General features: G+C 42.4%; 1 long non-coding RNA gene across 1 annotated transcript in view; it reads left to right on the top strand.

Moving 5' to 3' along the window:
- The first annotated feature begins 556 nt into the window (after positions 1-556).
- Positions 557-14,045, top strand: part of LOC144782785 (uncharacterized) — a 248,758-nt gene continuing 235,269 nt past the window's right edge. The window contains exon 1 of the long non-coding RNA XR_013601260.1: positions 557-658. This is a non-coding gene — a long non-coding RNA (uncharacterized LOC144782785). The remainder of the gene's footprint in view (positions 659-14,045) is intronic.

The raw sequence follows: 14,045 nt of genomic DNA, 5'->3' as shown, positions 1-14,045 counted from the left end.
TAACGATACGTTTGATGGTGGTGGGGGAGGGAGTGAAATGGGTGTATTGTAGGTCTCTAAGGGAATTGGCAGGGTATGAGATCAAGTGGCCGGCAGGACTGGCCCCTGGGCCCGGTCTGGCGCGGACGGGCGCAGACGGGCTTTCCTTTGGCGCGCCTTCGGCGCGCAGACGGCGAGCCCGCTGCGCGTCCGGGGAGGGCACATTGTTATATTGAGAGGGAGGGGGCGTGGCCTCTGGGCCGGGGGCGTGGCCTAGGGCTGATGGAGAAGAATGGCGGCGGAAAAGTTTGAGCCGTGGCAGCGTTGAAATCGGCTGCGTGGCGAATGAGGGGTGAGATTAGGACAATGGAGTGACCAGGAAATAGTGAGAGACAGGTAAAAACAATATTTTATTAATCAAAACAAAGTTTTAAAAATAGCGATCTCCCGGCTGTGCCGCAGGAGTCTGTGACCTCTTACTGCGAGCAAGCGCAGGGCGCGCCTTTAAGTAGTAGGAGTCCGGCAGGGGGCGTGGCCTCAGGGCCGGGGGCGTGGCCTAGGGCTGATGGAGGAGAATGGCGGCGGAAAAGTTTGAGCCGTGGCAGAGTTGAAATCGGCTGCGCTGCGAATGAGGGGTGAGATTAGGACAAGGGAGTGCCCAGGAAATAGTGAGAGACAGGTAAAAACAATATTTTATTAATCAAAACAAAGTTTTAAAAATAGCGATCTCCTGGCTGTGCCTCAGGAGTCTGTTACCTCTTTAGACGATGAATGCACCATACAACTGCAATACGCATGCATGCATATGTTTGTCAGGGCTGGTGAGCTCTGTATCTATTTTAAAGCTTAAAGAGCCAACATAAAAGGTTTTTTTCAAAATATGGCTGCTTATGTTTTTCCTGTGCCTTCATGCTCTGTTTTAAGCAGCATACTATAGTGAAAGGCCTCAAATAAAGAAAAAATAAAGCAATTTGAATATCCTGAAGGCACACACCATATTTTATTCTCATTTGAAGTAATTTTTAAATATGCATCATGGCTATAACTTCTAAGATATGTGCAGCTCTATAATATGTGGTAAAGGTTAAAACATTTGTAGATTTTCACGAAAACATGACACCTGAAAATTCTATTTTTTAAACACATTTTCTAGAGTCTGCTACCTCAAAATGGCCTTCTCGAATGTTTCTAGCATTTCTTTATGAGCGAAGCAACACTAGAACGCTCTTTAGATAGAAGAAAGTTTACAAGTTTACATATGTGCATAGGTCGTGACAGGAACATACAGACGTCAGAAAACAATACACTGATTGATTGCCATTTTAAATGCCGCATTGCATGGACTTGTGGCTTTTCATAAAGACCCCGCCCCCTTTACTGTGAGACACAGTGTAAAAGCTAAAACAACTCAAAATTAAACGTTACCCTGCAGTATTAATTAGCCATACAGCTCGTTTTTGTAGAAACAATACAAGCACGTTGGTTCTGTTCGTCCAGCGAGGGACCCGCTACATAATTTGTGTGGCCATCAATAGATCAGTCCGAAACAGCCACTTAACTACACCCTGTGCAGTTGTAGATTTAGGAAAAGTGAAAAGGGCCTCCTCAACAACAGCAGGGAAGAGCATAAATGCAAATGAGCCTCGTAAAAAACAGAATGAGGGTCTCTGGCTGCGCAAGCTGCTTCGCATTCATTTATTTCCCAAACCCCCCAAAAAAGACGTTCATCAGAGAACGCCTATTTTTTTGGAATGAATTCTAAAACCTCTATGCCTCCATTTTGTTGCTGTGCGCATTCTGAGACTTGTTAAGAACTGCTGTTCTCTTTTGCACCGCACTAATGTACAATAAAATAAGTTCTAATAAAATGTGCACCTGTCAGGCTCATATTTTTAGTGGTAAAAATACTCCCCGTTGGGTAGAGGCAACCAGCTGCGCCAACAGCTTTAGTGCATGACTGACATGCTCAGAGGCACAGGAAGTGGCTGGTGGCCCTCTCCGCGAGGAGATTCTATTCACTGAGTCAGGGCTCGAAAGAAAGCGCGAGTTCAAAATTGGCAGAAGTTTGATAACGCAAATCAGCGAGTGCCGTATCCCTGGAAGGCATTTTTCTTCCTCGCGATGAATATCTAAATAAATATTTACATTTGCTGGGGAGTACTGGGAATTTAAGGAGGAAAGGAAACAAAAAACAGGTTTGAAACATGCCCCAGGCAGCAGCTGTTGTACTGCTTTTCCAACAAGAGGGGTGAAAAAATCTCTGAAATATAAACTAAAATTGAAGTCAAAATAGATACCGGTGTTTTTAAGCTAATCTAACCATAGCTTTTTGATAAAGTAATTATACCATCGTAGGAGACAATATTATTACCCAAAGTCTGCACTCAGTTTAATGTTGACATAGAAAAAGACATATTAATGGAAATGGATAGACAAGCAAACAACTAGAAATACAGGTAAGACTAGATACATTATTATAGCTATGTAGATTCATAGATAAACAGATTTCTAGGTAGCCAGAAAAAAGATCATAGATAGATAGATAGATAGATAGATAGATAGATACGTAGAATGCTAGCTATTAACATTAATAGGGTACATATAGATGCAAAGCAATAGGGCCGTATTTGTGAAAACAGTATTAAATGTGCACCCTCATTATTTTTAAACCATGTGCATCATTTATTTGAACCATAGGTTACAAGGCACTAAGCCATTACGTTAACTCCAATAGAAATAATGGGAGAAGATAATGTGAGTCATTTGGGGTATGAGAATTATAAAGATATGGGTTTGGGCACTAAGCCACATAAACAGTGAGAACCACCCCCTATAATTTTAGGTCACACTGTGTGACTTATATGTGTTATAAAAATCACAATAAATAAACCCAAGAGCTAATGCCCCTGTTACTGTAGTTTAAAGAACCCTGTAGGATAATCAAACAATAAAAATAATACTGCAGTGGTCAATGAACATAGAAGAAGACTCTATGCCATGATAACGAAGTGTGCATAAAGAGATGAAGGATATAAAAATAACATATTTATATATATATTCACTGAAAAAACCATAGGTTTCAGGGGCGTTATAGTTAGTTGGACATTTCAGTCATAAAGAACCATTGAAATTCCACCGTTATAGTTAGTTCAGCTAACTATAACTTGCGGGCCCGCAATGCACTGCTGATGACGTCACATTTTACATCACTCATGACATGGTCAGTGACATCACTCATGACATCACTGATGACATCTCAAATGACATCACTGATGACATCACTGATGACATCATCCAGTGCATGTGTGTTTTTGTGAAAATTAAATATGTTTTATATATGTATATCTCAACGTCGAGGGAAGAATGAATGGGTATATAAGTGTCTAAATGGATGATTTCTTTTGTAAAAATGATTGTATAACTGACTGATTAAGCGTATCTTAGTGAATACATGGGTTAGTGAGTAATGTTTAAATATGTAAATATCTGTGTCAGTCTCTCACTTTGTGTAATGGTGGCTGCATGGGTTGCTGAGTAGCTACATGAGTGTCTATATAGGTTATCAGTGGATTTTTTTGGTATCAGCATGAGTGTCTGAGTGTCTGTATGGTGCGGTGGGGGCATTACCTAGTGCATAGATGCATGAATGAGTGACTCACTGCTTGTATGTGTTAAAGACAGCATGTGTGCTAGACTGTATGGGTGGATGAGTGTGTGTATGGGTGTGTTAGTGAATGAATGACTGTCCCAATAGTGTCTTTTTGAGTAACTACATATGTTTTAAACTAGTATATGTGAGTATTGGTGTGTATATAAGTGAGTATATGTGAGAGTGAGAGATTGGAAGATTCCTGTATAAATTAGTATGTGTTTCTATAAGTGATTGCTTAAGAGATTAAGTATGTGTAAGTTTCTGTAGAAGTAAGTGTGCTGGTGTGTGTATAACTGTATATGCAAGTAAATGGATGTTTGATACTTTGCATGTGTGACTATGTGTGTGAGTAACTCTATGGATGAGGTCCGTGTGTAACAGGATGTATAGGTGTATGAGTACATATGATGACTGAGTACATGTATGAGTGACTGTATAGGACTGTTGGTGAATAAGTGGATGTGTGTGTAGATCTTGGAATTACTGAATAGGTGTGTTGTAAGTCCTATTGGTATGTCCATTGTTTTGAAAATGTTAGTTTCTATTTTTGAGTGTGTGTATCAAAGGTTATATTAGGGTGAGAGGAAGTATGCCATTCTATCACAAGGATGATGTCACCAGTGATGTCATTTGAGATGTCATGAGTGATGTCACTGACCATGTCATGAGTGATGTAATATGTGACGTCATCAGCAGTGCATTGCGGGCGCTCGAGTTATAGTTAGCTGAACTAACTATAACGGGGGAATTTCAATGTTTTTTTACGAGTAAAATGTTCAACTAACTATAACGCCCCTGAGACCTATGGTTTTTCAGTGAATTTCTAAGGTTTTTTAAATGCTAATTTCTAACTAAAACATGCCTGAAACCTATGTTTTTCAGTGAATTTCAAAGGTTTTTTAAATGCTAGTTTCTAACTATGCCTAAAGAGGTAGGACATGTGAAGAAAGAAGAAAAAATGCACAGAAATAAAAAAAAAGGGAATGCAGAAAGAAGCAACAGAAGTCCACAAAGACGAAGAAAAGTGCAGGAAGAAGAAGAGATGTACAGAAAGAACCAACAGAGGAGCAGAAATTCCTCCAGTAACCAGAACTTTTTCTGACGGGTACTGATGGTAACTGAATCTGACTAACCAGGCATAGAGACAGTGCTATGCAAAAAGACACTTAGAATACAGGGAAAATACCTATATACACTAGGAAACCCTATGTGTTGGGGTACCCCTGTGATTGCCATGACCTCCTCTGTAAGGCCCTGGTACATAATAGGGCAGGGGGATTAAAACTACCTCTTAAAGCATGCCACAGGGCGCGTATGCACACTGGTGAAGGGAGGGGGTGCCTGAGGTGACAGGTGTGCAAACACACACTGTAGCCGTTTTAATTTGGGGGATAAAGTTCCCTTGAATCCTGAGTCTCCCTTGGGTCTAACTAACCCACCAGGTATCTCCAGTAAGCGCAACAGAGCTGCGTTGCAGAGAGGTGTAAAAAGGGGCACGGCCTGGACCACCTCTCTGCAACGCAGAGCAGTGGCACTAACTGGTAGCAGCTAGTGGGCTAGTTGCCCCCAGGGGCCGTCAGGATTGAAGGGGAATTATTTCCCCAACTTAAAACACGCCACAGAGCATGCTTGCACACAACACCGCAAGCCCTGTCCCCTCCCTTCACCACTGTGTAAACACGCCCTGTGTCTGTTAAGTTGGGAGATTAACTCCTCATGAATCCTGAGGGTTCCTAGGGTACAAATAGCCCTCTAGGTACCGCCAGTAAGTGCCACAGAGCTGCATGGCAGAGATGTGTAAAAAGGGACACAGCTGGACAGCCTCTCAGCAACGCAGCGCAGTGGAGCTTACTGGAAGCACCTGGTGGGCTAGTTAGCCCCCAAGGGCCCTCAGGTTTGAAGGGGAATTATATTCCAAACTTAAAACGTGCCACAGAGTGTGTTTGCACCTCAGGCCCTTCCCCTCCCTTCCCCACTGTGTAAACACGCCCTGTGGCCATTTTAAGTTGAGAGATTAACTCCCCATGAATCCTGATGGTCCCTAGGGTCAAACTAGCACAGTAGGTACCTCCAGTAAGCGCAGTTGCAGAGAGGTGTAAAAAGGGGCACGGCCTGGACCACCTCTCTGCAACGCAGCATAGTGGCGCTTACTGGAAGCACCTGGTGGGCTAGTTGGCCCCCAGCGACCCTCAGGATTGAAGAGGAATTATTTCCCCAACTTAAAACACGCCACAGAGAGTGTTTGCACACGTCACCGTAGGCCCCGTCCCCTCCATTCACCAGTGTGTAAACACGCCCTGTGGCCATTTTAAGTTGGAAGATTAAGTCCCCTTGAATCCTGAGGGTCCCTAGGGTCCAACAAGCCCACTAGGTACCTCCAGTAAGCACCACAGAGCTGCGTTGCAGAAAGGTGTACAAAGGGGCGTGGCCTCTCAACACCTCTCTGTAACGCGGCTCCCTGGTGCATACTGGAGGTACCTGGTGGGCTAGTTGGCCCTCAGGGATCCTCAGTATTGAAGGGGAGTTTGTATGTGTCTGTGGAAAAGTGCAGATGGAGTATGCCGCATAATTTTAGGTGTCTCTGAACTGAGAAGTGGAGTCTGTCAAGTTTCAAGGTCTGCATGGTCTTGTGACTAAGGTATGTCTCTGCTTGCACATGCATTTATCATATGTGTTTTGCATCTGAACATGTTAGATGTGTAAAAAAGAGGTATACATCTATTTGTATGTTTCTTTTATATATAATACCATTAGCAAAAGGTACAGGCACCAGCATGCATGCATACGTTTGACAATGTGACAATGTGGCAAGACTTATAAAAGAGATGTATGAAGGGTTGGTTGTTTATATGTGCCTACGACCAAGACTCTGAGTATTCGCAGAGTAGAGAAGCTGCAAGAGAAAAGTGAGGTTTTAGATATGTTACAAAATTCGGGTGATTCGAGCACTGCAAAGTACTTTGAGGTTAATGTAGACGGTTACTGTGCTCCAGGAACACCCTCTACTCAGGGGTGTGTAGTGTACTCAACAAATACTGAACAAGTTCATGATCAACTCGTATTCCCGGGCACTAGTATATGCTGCAACCAGCCAAAATTTCCAGTGAATAATAGCTCACTTGTATGTTTGACAATCTTTTCTTTATTCGTAATTCATAGTTCAAAAGGACATTCCAATGTTGCTCCACATTAAATGTTCCCATCAACAAGATTGATCATTTCTTTTCTTTTAATTAGTTGCCAAAAATCTGGCCTTCCATGGCCTCCCAATGCATTTCGGCGCAAGCCAGCGCCTTTATCAAGGGATCTGTAAGTTTAAATAATGATGATTACTACTACATAGTAAGGGACCAACAAAACTACATGCAAAACATTGCTACTAATGTGAAGGTGTAATTCAAATACCAACATGCATACCAACTGGTTAAATTGATGCAGAAAAATAATATTATCCAAAAGGTGCCTACACACACTAAATATAACTGTAAATACTTAACATGATGGTCGCTTAGCGAGAAGGCAAGATCAGGGGAAAATTGCGGGGAAAATATTTATCGCTCATGGCAGACTGATACTAGTTTAAGGGTAGGTGAGTTCACCCGTGCAATGTCTCCTATAAGTATGCGGGCGGCATATAAGCTATGCGTGTACGAGTAAATCAAATATCTCATAACCTCAGAATGGAAACAGGAACTAAGATATTTAAAGACGCTATCGCTTAACTAGGCGTTTTCAATCACGCGCTTACCAAAACAAACTAAGAAAACGTTCGTAGGAGTTTTCTGCATTCCGGTTCACAAGTGACAGCTTAAGCTGAGAAATTAAAGGGTGCTATCGTTTAACTAACCGCATATTGCAACTGGCTTACCAGAACAAACGGGGATTCTGCTCGCGAAGGTCCGCTAACACTCCGGTTCTGACTACACGGAGTGGCGGGAAAGGTTAAAGGAATTAGGTGGGTGGGGTTAACTGTCTAGGCTGCTGCGCTATGGCTTATGGTACTTGTATGCTCATTAGTATACTAGGTCAGTGCAACAAATCAAGGAACATCATGCTGCAATTATAAAAGTCAGAGAATAAACATATTTACAAATAACACTGAAATTCCACCCTTTCATTAAGCCCAGACGGTTTTAAAGTCTGAAGACGATATATCCAGTGGTTCTCTCTCCTCAAAAGCTGCGTTTTGTTATTAATGCCTTCGCGCTTTTCTACATTTTCCAAAATGCATGCTTTCAATTCGCTGAGATCATGACCAGCTTCCATGAAGTGTGTTGCAACCGTAGATTTGAGCATTCTTGTGCGAATGTTACTCTTATGCTCATTTAGCCGGATTTTAAATTTACGCTCTGTATGACCAACATAATGCAATTGACATGGACAGCTTAATACATAAATTACGTTCATTGAATCACATGTCCCATTTACATGTAAGTTGATGTTCTCTTTGTACTCTGGGGGTGATAGCTTATTGCCCTTCTTGATGTTACCACAGTTAGTGCAGTTGAGGCAAGGTAAAGTTCCTTTCCAAATTGCATATTGGTTGGTTTTAGATTGCATTTTCAAAAGTTGACCCATATTTTTCGAACGTGTGTGGGCAAATAATGGCTCTCGTTCAAATGCTCCCTTAAAATCCGGTTCGACCCGTAGTATGGACCAGTGTTTCTTGATGATATTTTTGAAGGCATTACTAGCTGTGGAGTATTTACTCACACATGTTATACGCTGGTCATTGGAAACTGGTTTGCTGGCAAATAAAGTTTCTCTCGTCGTATCCTTAATCCTTTCGATGGCCTCGCTCAAAATTGATGGAGGATAGCCTCTTTTTTGAAATCGAGTGGACATTTCTGTCATCTGAATTGTTACCTTTTGTGGTTCAAAGACGACTCTTTTCACCCTCATAAATTGGGAAAATGGCAAGTGTCTTTTCAGGGCTGGAGGATGAAAGCTATCAAAGCTCAATAAGTTGTTTCGGTCAGTGTCTTTTCTATATAGCGTAGTATCAAAACTGGATTCTCCTCGAATAACATTAACATCTAGGAAGTTGATGTTTCTTTCTTGAATATCCCAAGTAAACTTGATGCGTTCATCTATCAAATTCAATTTAGAAATTTCTGATGATAACACTTCTCTGGCACCTTCCCAAACAATAAAAATCTCGTCGATAAATCGAACATATAGTCTAGTGTGTTGCTTCCACGTACCTTGGCTCAAAATGTTCCTCTCTTCGTAGTTCCTCATAAAGATGTTAGCGTACGTCGGCGCCGCGGAATTGCCCATGGCTGTACCACTCTTTTGGATATACCAAAGCTCACCATGTTTGAAATAACTATGCATAAGAGTGAACTCTAAAAGTTCCATCAAAAAAACTTTCATGGTATCATCATAATCACTGCATAAAAACACTTTTTCCACTGCCTCTATGCCTGCTAGGTGGGGTATCGACGTATATAGTGCTTGAACGTCTATTGTTGCCATGTAGATAAGTTGTTCTTTGTTTAGATATTTTGGCACAGGGATTACTGATTAGGGAATTTTGTATGAGTCTGGTGAAGGGCACAGTTGAAATAGGTCACATAATTATAGATGTCTTCTTCAAATTAGAACTGCAGTATGTCAAGTTTTATGGTCTGCATGGTTTTCTTACTGAGGTATGTCTCTACTTGCACATGTATTCTCACGTGTGCTATGCATCTGAAAATTACACTAGCAAAAGCTACAGACATATGCATGCATGCTTTTAGTAAAATGGCTAGGCCCAACAATCTCAGTAGTTGCTGAATACTGATGCGGCAGCATAAAAGTGAGGTTTAAGATATGTTAGCAGAGGGAATAGTGATTAGGCAACATTGTATGAGTCTGTGAAAAAGTACACTGGAAAAACGCAGATTAAATTTAGGTGTCTCTTTCAAATGGGAAATGGAGTCTGAAAAGTTCAAAGTCCTTTATGGTCCTGTGATTGAGGTATGTTTCTACTTGCACACGCATTCTGACATGTGTTATGCCTATGAAGATGGTAGAGGTATAAAAAACAGGTATACATCTATTTGTATGTTTATTTTATATATGATGCCACTAGGAAAAGGTACAGACACATGCATGCTTGCTTTCTAGAATACAGTGAGAGTTACAATACACACATGCAAAGGGTTGCTGCTTTATATTTGGCTAGGCCCAACACTCTCAGTAGTTGCTGAATAGTGATGCTGCAGCACAAAAGTGAGGTTTAAGATATGTTGGCAGAGGGATTAGTGATTAGGCGACCTTGTATGAGTCTGTGATAAAGTACACTTGAGAAACACTGCTTAAATTTAGGTGTCTCTTTCAAATCGGAAGTGAAGTCTGATAAGTTTAAATGACTTTATGGTTTTGTGACTGAGGTATATCTCTACTTGCACATGTATTCTAACACGTATTATGACTATGAAGATGGTAGAGGTATAAAACACAAGTATACATGTATTTGTGTGTTTCTTTTATATATGATGTCACTAGTAAAAGGTACAGACACATGTATGCATGATTTTATGAATATAGACAGACTTACAACAGACACATTGAAAAAGTTGATGCTTTGTATTTGGAAAGGCCCAACACTCTCAGTAGTTCCTGACTAGTGAAGCTGCAGCACATAAGTGTGGCTAAAGCCATGTTGGTAGAGGGATTAGTGATTAGGTTAGCTTGTATTAGTCTATGGATATATACACTTCAAGTACACCACATACATTTAAGTATCTCCTTGAAAGGGGAAGTACAGTCGGTCAAGTTTAAGGGACTTCATGGTCTTATGATTGAGGTATGTCTCTACTTGCACATGTATTCTCACACGTGTTATGCCTATAAAGATGGTAGAGGCATAAAACACTGGTATACATATATTTGTATATTTCTTTTATATATGATCCACTAGGAAAAGGTACAGAGACATGCATGCTTGCTTTCTTGAATATGGTGACAGTTATATCTGTTCTCAAACACTAGCCATGCACTAATCAAAGGAGGCAGATATTATTCTTGGACTCATGAATTCAATCAGGCACTCTCATGCAGTTATGCAATAAAGGAGGTACTACCTATACACACATCTAATCATTGCGGCATTACCATACATTCATGCAATCACTCAGGCACTACTATTCCACTAAAACATTTATTCATACACTACCCATGTACTCATCTGTTCACTCAGGCATAACACATGTATTCATGCAATGACACAGGCAATACTATTACACTCATACTTACTTACACATAGGTACTTCTCATACATGCATCCAATCACTCAGGCACTACCCTTTCACTCATATAATCACCCAGGCAGTACCCAAGCACCCATGGAATCACAAATAAAACTACTCTTGCACTCAACCATTCACTCAGGCACTACTCATGCACTCACCCAATCTCTCAGGCAGTACCCATGCACTCATCCAATGACCCAGGCACTAGAGTTGGACTAATCCATTCACTCAGACACTACCTATGGACTCATCCATTCACACAAGCACTGCCCATACACTCATGCAATGACTCATACTTTCTCTCAGATATTTCCCATACACTCATACAATCACCCAGGCACTACCCCTGCAGTCATAGAATCACTCAGGCAGTACCCATGCACTCATGTAACACACTTGTACTCATCCATTCATTCAGGCATTCCTCATGCGTTCATCCATTTCCTCAGGCAGTAACCATGTACCCATCCAATGACCCAGGCCTTAGTACTTGACTAATCTATTCACCCAGGCACTACCCATGCCCTTGTCTATTCTCTCAAGCAGTACCCATGCACTCATGCAATGACTCAGGCACTAGAGTTGGACTAATCCACTCACTCAAGCACTACCCATACACTCATGCATTGACTCATTTATTAGCCTTGCACTTATATTTTCTCTCAGGTATTTCCCATACACAATAACCCAGGCACTACCCCTGCACTCATGTAATCGCCCAGACACTACTCTTGCACTGAACTATTCTCAGGCAATCCCCATGCATTCATCCAATGACCAGCCATTACTCTTACAGTCATCCTTTTACTCGGGCAGTACCCATGCACTCCTACAGTTAAAGAGGAACTACCTATACACACATCCAATCAATCAGGCATTACCTATGCAATTTTGCAATCACCCAGGCCCTACCTTTGCACTCAATGCTTTACTCAGACAATACCCATGCAGTCATCCATTCCCTTAGGTACTACTGATGCACTTATACAATGACCCATGGGTTACTCTTGCAGTCATCCTTGTACTCGAGCACTAGCCATGCACTGATCTAAGGAGGCAGATATTACTTTTGCACTCATGAATTCACTCAGGCGCTGGCCAATCAGCCAGACAGTACCCATGCACTCATGCAATCGCCCAGGTGCTACTTCTGTACTCGTGCAATCTCTGACACACTACCTATATACTCATAGAATCAGTCAAGCACTACTCTTGGACTAAGCAATTCTCTTAGGCAGTGCCCATGCACTCATCCAATGACCCAGGCATTACTGTCACCATCATCCTTTTACTCAGGTACTACCCATGCATTGATGTAATCACCCAAGGATTACCCTAGGAGTCATAAACTCACTCAGGCAGTACTCAGGTAGACATCTATTCGTATGTTTCTTTTATATATGATGCCACTAGGAAAAGGTACAGACAGATGCATGCATGCTTTTATGAATGTAGAGAGACTTACAACAAACACTATCAAGAAAACTACTCTTGCACTCAACCATTCACTCAGGCCCTACTCATGCACTCACCCATTTTCTCAGGCAGTACCCATGCACTCATCCAATGACCCAGGCAGTAGAGTTGGACTAATCCATTCACTCAGACACTACCTATGGACTCATCCACTCACCCAAGCACTAACCATACACTCATGCAATGACCAAGGCATTAGCTGTGCCTTCATACTTTTTCTCAGTTGTTTTCAATATACTCATACAATCACCCAGGCACTACCCCTGCAGTCATAGAATCACTCAGGCTGAACCCATGCCCTTATCACACATAAAACTAGTCTTGCACTCATCCATTCATTCAGGCACTACTCCTGTGCTCATGCAATCATCGACATACTACCCATATACTTATATAATCACTCAAGCACTACTCTTGCACTAGACCATTCTCTTAGGCAGTACCCATGCACTATTCCAATGACTCAGGCATTACTCTTACAGTCATCCGTTTACTCAGGCACTACCCATGCACTGATATAATCACCCAGACATTACACTTGGAGTCATGAACTCACTCAGGCAGTACTCAGGTATACATCTGTCCTCGCTAGGCTGGGGTTTCTATGGTTCCTCTCCCTCTCCACCCTCTCCTATAATAATGGGAAGGCCACAAGAGATATAGATGTGGAAATATCTTTTATTGTTTTGTTTATTTTTTTAAAGGGTGGGGATATTTTATGCTTCAGTCTTGCTGTGATTAACAGAGTCTCTCCTTAGAACAATCTCCAGAGATAAACATCTATCTGTCGGTTTCCTTGGATGGGGGCGGGGGGGATGAGAGCCCTCTGCGGCTTCTGTTTTCTGGATCTGGTTTCTTTGCTCTCCATGGGAGTTTACCGGTAGGAGGGAATCCAAAAAAACAGAAAAAAGAGCAAAAGAAAACAACTCTGTCCTGGCAGTATTACGGTAAAGGGAAAGAGCCACCGTCACCTATAACCTACGTTTGTGCTGTGCCTAAGTGAAAGGGGAGGATGAAGTGCTTTAGTGTGAGGCGGCTCGTGCTCCCACCCACCAGCCCCAAAACGAAAAGGATTCTGGCACTTGCCTGCACCCGTGGCCCTCCTAGGCCGCAGGGGAGGGGAGGAAAGCCACGGCCTCCGCTTCACTTGGTGGAGTGCCAGACTCGCGGGCGATGGTCTTTGAGCTGTTCTCCGGGACATAGTCATCTTCCTTCTCTGGCTGCAGGTTTCTCGGTAGCGTTGGGTTCTTGGCTCCTCAATGCAGAATGTGGGTCTCCTCCTTGGCTGACAACAACTCCCTTTCTCTCCTGCTGCACACACTCACGTCTGGGGCACCCAGCATAAAAACGCATTCCTACTGGAAGGTGGAACAACAGGACTGTCGAACCTCCCTCTGGTTGGTGTCTCCACAGCCTTCATGTTCGAAAGGTCAGCTTGATCCGTGACGGGGTGGACCTACCTCACTGCCTCTTCTCCAGGAATGGACGTGTGGGCCATTCTGATACTGCATAGCGGGAGAGGAAGTCCACGTTCATCTGTAGTTTACCCAGAAAATGCAAAGTATAAAAAGAGAAGGGTTGTAAGGCCAGAAACCAATGGAGCACTTTTGGGTTTGTATCTTTATGCAGGGATAGCCAAGTCAGTGGGGCGTGGTCCATGAGAAGGCGGAATCGCTGACCCAGGAGGTAGTATTGCA

Source organism: Lissotriton helveticus, chromosome 9 (genome assembly GCF_964261635.1).
Source record: "Lissotriton helveticus chromosome 9, aLisHel1.1, whole genome shotgun sequence".
Lineage (NCBI taxonomy): Eukaryota > Metazoa > Chordata > Amphibia > Caudata > Salamandridae > Lissotriton > Lissotriton helveticus.
The sequence above is the reverse complement of the archived record's forward strand: the minus strand, read 5'-3'. Positions and strand labels throughout refer to the sequence as shown.